Source organism: Oncorhynchus masou, chromosome 29 (genome assembly GCF_036934945.1).
Source record: "Oncorhynchus masou masou isolate Uvic2021 chromosome 29, UVic_Omas_1.1, whole genome shotgun sequence".
NCBI lineage: Eukaryota > Metazoa > Chordata > Actinopteri > Salmoniformes > Salmonidae > Oncorhynchus > Oncorhynchus masou.
Genome location: NC_088240.1, coordinates 7,158,755 through 7,166,254, shown reverse-complemented (window position 1 = coordinate 7,166,254; position 7,500 = coordinate 7,158,755). Strand labels below are relative to the sequence as shown.

At 47.6% G+C, this 7,500-nt stretch overlaps 1 protein-coding gene across 1 annotated transcript in view; it reads left to right on the top strand.

Annotated features, from left to right (window-relative positions):
• The window catches only part of LOC135518938 (ephrin-B2a-like), a 51,655-nt gene that overhangs the window by 37,823 nt on the left and 6,332 nt on the right, over window positions 1-7,500 (top strand). The window lies entirely within an intron of this gene.

Below are 7,500 nucleotides of genomic sequence, written 5' to 3'. Positions count from 1 at the left end.
ACACACACACACACACACACACACACACACACACACACACACACACAGCACAAGCTTTTCAGAGAATTTGCGCATCATCCCACCAGTAAAAATACACCAGTCAGCTTGGGAGAGAGTTGGACAACCAAATGTCTTCAACCAAAATGTGTCTTCTGTATTTAACCCAATCAGAGAGGTGCGGGGGGAGCAGTTGTTGGGGAGTTTATTGGGCAGAACGTCAGATTCTTATTTCTTAAAAAATAAAAAGTAATGATAATTACATTTCCGTCTCGGGCATTCAAACCATTGACCTTTCAGTTACTGGACCAGTGCGCTTAACCACTCTCCCACCTTGCTACCTGTTACCTGCTACCTTCTACTTGCTACCTGCTGCCTGCTATCTGCTACCTGCAACCTGCTACCTACTACTGCTACCTGCTACTTGCTACCTGCTACCTGCTATCTGCTACCTGCTACCTGCTACTTGCTACCTTCTACTTGCTACCTGCTACCTGCTACCTGCAACCTGCTACCTGCTACCTTCTACTTGCTACCTGCTGCCTGCTATCTGCTACCTACTACTTGCTACCTGCTACCTGCTACTTGCTACCTGCTACCTGCTATCTGCTACCTGCTACCTGCTACCTGCTACCTTCTACTTGCTACCTGCTACCTGCTACCTGCAACCTGCTACCTGCTACCTTCTACTTGCTACCTGCTGCCTGCTATCTGCTACCTGCAACCTGCTACCTGCTACCTACTACTTGCTACCTGCTACCTGCTATCTGCTACCTGCTACCTTCTACTTGCTACCTTCTACCTGCTATCTGCTACCTGCTTCCTGCTACCTACTACCTTCTACCCGCTACTTACTACCTGCCCTCTGCTACTTGCTACCTGCTACCTTCTACTTATTACCTGCCACCGGCTACTTGCTACCTGCTATCTGCTACCTGCAACCTGCTACCTTCTACCTGCTACTTTCTACTTGCCTCCTTCTACCTGCTATCTCCTACCTGCTTCCTGCTACCTGCTACCTACTACCTTCTACCCGCTACTTACTACCTGCCCTCTGCTACTTGCTACCTGCTACCTTCTACTTATTACTTGCCACCGGCTACTTGCTACCTTCTATCTGCTACTTGCTACCTGCTACATTCTACTTGCTACATTCTACTTGCTACTTGCTACTTTCTCCTTGCTACCTGCTACTTGTTACCTGCTACCTGCTACTTGCTACCTGCTTCGTGATACCTGCTACCTTCTACCTTCTACCTGTTTCTTGATACCTGCTTCTTGATACCTGCTTCTTGCTACTTGCTACCTGCTACTTGCTACCTTCTACCTGCTACTTGCTACCTGCTTCTTGCTACCTGCTACCTTCTACCTGCTATTTGTTACCTGCTACCTGCTACTTGCATACCTGCTTCTTGCTACCTGCTACCTGCTTCTTGCTACCTTCTACCTTCCTACTTGCTACCTGCTACTTGCTACCTGCTACCTGCTAATTGCTACCTTCTTCCTACTAACTGCTACTTAATATCTACTACCTGCTACCTTCTACCTGCTACCTGATACCTACTACCTGCTAGGTCAGAGAAAGGAGAAGAGAAAAACACAACGCTCGTTAACATGCTCTTTGTGTCTGTCTCTTATTGAGGGGAGGGGTTCGGATACCAATGACTGGAGTTGAGGAAAACAGGAGAAAAACAGAAAGCGGCGGGCAGCACAGCTTTATTTACCAGAGGAGGAGAGAGGAGGGAGGGAGGGGGGGGGGGGAGGGGGAGGAGAGGGAGGAAGGCAGAGGGAGGAGAGGGAGGGAGGAGAGGGAGGGAGGCAGAGGGAGGAGAGGGAGGAAGGCAGAGGGAGGAGAGGGAGGGAGGGAGGCAGAGGGAGGAGAGGGAGGGAGGGAGGCAGAGGGGGGAGAGGGAGGGAGGGAGGCAGAGGGAGGAGAGGGAGGTAGGGAGGGAGGAAGGAGAGGGAGGGAGGGGGGGCAGAGGGAGGTGAGGGAGGGAGGGAGGCAGAGGGAGAGAGGGGGCAGAGGGAGGGGGGGAGGGGGGCAGAGGGAGGGGATCCACTGCACGCTGGCGGGAAGCCAACACTCTAAGCCCTGGCAGCTCGTTAGCCTCTATGTTACTGACCTGATAGACCACAAGCCACCCTCCCAATCCCCCACGCCAGACACAGTGCAGCCCACCGCCTCGAAGGGCAGCGGAGGGACTGGGAGAGAATAGAACCAGGATGGAGGGACTGGGAGAGAATAGAACCAGGATGGAGGGACTGGGAGAGAATAGAACCAAGATGGAGGGACTGGGAGAGAATAGAACCAGGATGGAGGGACTGGGAGAGAATAGAACCAGGATGGAGGGACTGGGAGAGAATAGAACCAGGATGGAGGGAGATCCATGCAGTGGCTAGTGCCATAGATCAGCAGTAAATTCTGTTTAAACTGGAGTTGGACTCTGATTCTGTATCCTCTCAGCAGCGTGCAGGCTGTGTTACACCGTTTTAAGTTCTTTAAAAGACCTCCCAGCATCTGTTTAGAGGCCCGTTTTATTCTTATATCACATGTGGGATCTCGAGAACTCCCCCGTCTCCAAAACATCTGTCTCCCCAACAACAGTGTTTAGTGTTGGCTGCTGCTGCTCTGCCCTCAGGAGAGGTTTAAACAGCTTCTCAAACCCTTTACGTTATTTTATATTTAACGGAAACATCTCCTTTAACGTCCCTCAACACCTTCTGACTTTTATTTTCCTTCCCTTGTTGATTTCCCTCTTTTATTGATCGAGGATTTCCTCCATTCTTTCTCCCTTACAGCAGGTGTGTGTGTTTGTCTGTTTGTCTGTGTGTGTGTGTGTGTTCATGTGTGTGTCTGTGTGTGTTCATGTCTGTGCGTGTGTGTGTGTTTGCGTGTGCATGTGATGGAGTGGTGTGCGTGTGTGTGCGTGTGTTTGCGTGTGCAGGATGGAGAGACGTGTGTGCGTGTGTGTGTGTGTTTGCATGTGCATGGAGAGACGTGTGTGTGTTGGCGTGTGCATGTGTGTGTGTGTGTGTGTGTGCGTGTGTGCGGATGGAGTGGACTGTGCAGTGTGTGTGTGTGCAAACGTGTGCATGATGGTGCGTGTGTGCGTGTTTGTGAGCGTGTGCATAGTGTGTGTGTGTGTGTGTTTGCGTGTGCAGGATGGAGAGACTGGGAGATAATAGAACCAGGATGGAGTGGTGTTGTCTTTGCATGTGAATAGTGTGGGCGTGTGTGTGTGTGTGTTTGCATGTGCAGGTGTGGTGTGTGTGCGTGTGTGTGTGTGTTTGCGTGGGTGTGTGTGAACCAGGTGTGTGAGTGTGTGTGTGTGCGCGTGCAGGTCTGGGTTAAAGAGAGTGATTGGGAGGTGTATGTTCAGAGTAGTTACTGGGAGTGTGTGTGTAGAACACAGGATGTCTGATGAGCCGCTGGGAGTTTCCTGTGGCCAAAATCCAAGATGGTCCAGTTCCTGTTCTATTGTCTGGTCTCTGTTAGTGATATTAGAACCATGTGATGTATCACTTACTGACATATGTACTGTCTGGAGAGACATACTGGACATATGTACTGTCTGGTCACCAATGGATGGAGGGACTGGGACATATGTACTGTCTATTGAGCCCAGACATACTTACTGGACATGGAGCCCAAGACATACTTATTGGACATATGTACTGTCTGGTAAGCCCAAGACATAGAACTGGACATATGGATGGAGACATATGTACTGTCTGGTCAGAAGAATAGAACCAGGAATGGAGGACATATGTACTGTCTGGTCAGCCCAGACATACTTACTGAATATGTACTGTCAGAACATGGAGGGACTGGGTGAGAGACATAGAACCTGGTGAGCCCAAGACATGGACTGCACATATGTACTGTCTGGAGAGAATACTTAATAGAACCAGTCTGGTGAGGACAGACTTACTGAGAATAGAACCAGGATGGTACTGTCTGGTGACCCAAGACATACTTACTGGACATATGTACCAGCCCAAGATGGAGAGACTGGGAGAGAATAGAACCAGGATGGATGGACTGGGAGAGAATAGAACTAGTCTGGAGGACATACTTACTGACATATGTACTGTCTGGTCAGCCCAAGAATAGAACATATGTACTGTCTGGTGAGCCCAAGACATACTTACTGACATATGTACTGTCTGGTGAAAGACATACTTAATGGACATATGTACTGTCTGGTGAGCCCAAGAGAGATATACATATGAACTGTCTGGTCAGGATGGACATATGTACTGTCTGGGACATACTTACTGGACATATGTACTGTCTGGTTAGCCCAAGACATACTTACTGGACATATGTACTGATGGATGGTACTGTCTGGAGCCCAAGACATACTTACTGGACATATGTACCTGGTCAGCCCAAGACATGGATATGTACTGTCTGGGAGCCCAAGAATAGAACATAGTACTGATGGAGAGACATGGACATATGTACTGTCTGGTGAGCCCAAGACATACTTACTGGACATATGTACTGTCTGGTCAGCCCAAGACATACTTACCATATGTACTGTCTGGTGAGCCCAGACATACTTACTGGACATATGTACTGTCTGGTGAGCCCAACATACTTACTGGACATATGGTCTGGTGAGCCCAAGACATACTTACTGGACTGTCTGGTCAGCCCAAGACATATTACTGACATATGTACTGTCTGGTGGCCCAGACATACTTACTGGACATATGTACTGTCTGGTCAGCCCAAGACATACTTACTGGACATATGTACTGTCTGGTGAGCCCAGACATACTTACTGGACATATGTACTAGAACCAGGATGGACATATGTACTGTCTGGTCAGCCCAAGACATACTTACTGGACATATGACTGTCTGGTCAGCCCAAGACATGGACATATGTACTGTCTGGGAGCCCAGACATAGAACCAAGATGGTCAGCCCAAGACATGGGGAGAGAATACTGTCCAGCCCAAGACATGGAGGGACATATGTACTGTCTGGAGCCCAGACATACTTACTGGACATATGTACTGTCTGGTGAGCCCAGAATACTTAACCAGGATGGTCTGGTGAGCCCAAGACATACATGCAGTGGCTAGTGCCATAGATCAGCAGTACTTAACATATGTACTGTCTGGTGGGACATATGTACTCTGGTCAGCCCAAGACTACTTACTGGACATATGTACTGTCTGGTCAGCCCAAGACATACTTACTGGACATATGTACTGTCTGGTCAGCCCAAGACATACTTACTGGACATATGTACTGTCTTTCAGCCCAAGTTACTTACTGGACATATGTACTGTCTGGTCCCCAGCATCTGTTTAGTCTGGTCAGCCCAAGTACTTACTGGACATATGTACTGTCTGGTCTTAAGACATCACATGGACATATGTACTGTCTGGTCAGCCCAAGACATACAACTGGACCTGTCTGTCTCCCAAATACATACTGTCTACTGTCTGGTCAGCCCAAGACATACTTACTGTGTTTAGTGGTCAGCCCAAGACATACTTACTGGACATATGTACTGTCTGGTGAGCCCAAGACATACTTACTGGACATATGTACTGTCTGGTAAACATACTTACTGGACATATGTACTGTCTGGTGAGCCCAAGACATACTTACTGGACATATTTACGTCTGGTGAAAGACATCTTTGGACATATGTACCTGGTCAGCCAAGACATACTTACTGACATATGTATTTTCCTTCCCTGGACATATGTACTGTCTGGTGAGCCCAAGACATACTTAATGGACATATGACTTTCTGGTCAGACCAAGACATACTTACTGGACATTCTTTACTGTCTGGTAGCCCAGACATACTTACTGGACATATGTACTGTCTGGTTTGACATACTTACTGGACATATGTACTGTCTGGTGCCCAAGACATACTTAATGGACATATGTACTGTCTGGTGCCCAAGACATGTGTGTACTGTCTGGTGAGCCCAGACATACTTACTGGACATATGTACTGTCTGGTCAGCCCAAGACATACTTAATGGACATATGTACTTGGGAGCCCAAGTGTATGTACTGTCTGGTAGTAGTTAAGGACATGTACTGTCTGGTAACATACTTACTGTGTGTACTGTCTGGTCAGCCCAAGACATACTTACTGGACATATGTACTGTCTGGTCAGCCCAAGACATACTTACTGGACATATGTACTGTCTGGTGCCCATACTTACTGAGTACTGTCTGGTGAGCCCAAGTGGCCAAAATCTTAATGGACATATGTACTGTCTGGTCAGCCCAAGACATACTTACTGGACATATCCTGTCTGGTCTATACTTACTGGACATATGTACTGTCTGGTAGCCCAAGACATACTTACTGGACATATGACTCTGGTCAGCCCAAGACATACTTACCATATGTACTGTCTGTTTATCTTATGGACATATGTACTGTCTGGTCAGCCCAAGACATACTTACTGGACATATGTACTGTCTGGTCAGCCCAAGACATACTTAATGGACATATGTACTGTCTGGTCAGCCCAAGACATACTTACTGGACATATGTACTGTCTGGTTGAGCCCAGACATACTTACTGGACATATGTACTGTCTGGTCAGCCCAAGACATACTTACTGGACATATGTACTGTCTGGTCAGCCCAAGACATACTTACTGGACATATGTACTGTCTGGTCAGCCCAAGACATACTTACTGGACATATGTACTGTCTGGTCAGCCCAAGACATACTTACTGGACATATGTACTGTCTGGTCAGCCCAAGACATACTTACTGGACATATGTACTGTCTGGTCAGCCCAAGACATACTTACTGGACATATGTACTGTCTGGTCAGCCCAAGACATACTTACTGGACATATGTACTGTCTGGTCAGCCCAAGACATACTTACTGGACATATGTACTGTCTGGTGAGCCCAGACATACTTACTGGACATATGTACTGTCTGGTCAGCCCAAGACATACTTACTGGACATATGTACTGTCTGGTCAGCCCAAGACATACTTACTGGACATATGTACTGTCTGGTCAGCCCAAGACATACTTACTGGACATATGTACTGTCTGGTGAGCCCAGACATACTTACTGGACATATGTACTGTCTGGTCAGCCCAAGACATACTTACTGGACATATGTACTGTCTGGTCATCCCAAGACATACTTAATGGACATATGTACTGTCTGGTCAGCCCAAGACATACTTACTGGACATATGTACTGTCTGGTGAGCCCAAGACATACTTAATGGACATATGTACTGTCTGGTCAGCCCAAGACATACTTACTGGACATATGTACTGTCTGGTCAGCCCAAGACATACTTACTGGACATATGTACTGTCTGGTCAGCCCAAGACATACTTACTGGACATATGTACTGTCTGGTGAGCCCAGACATGGACTTACTGGACATATGTACTGTCTGGTGAGCCCAAGACATACTTACTGGACATATGTACTGTCTGGTCAGCCCAAGACATACTTACTGGACATA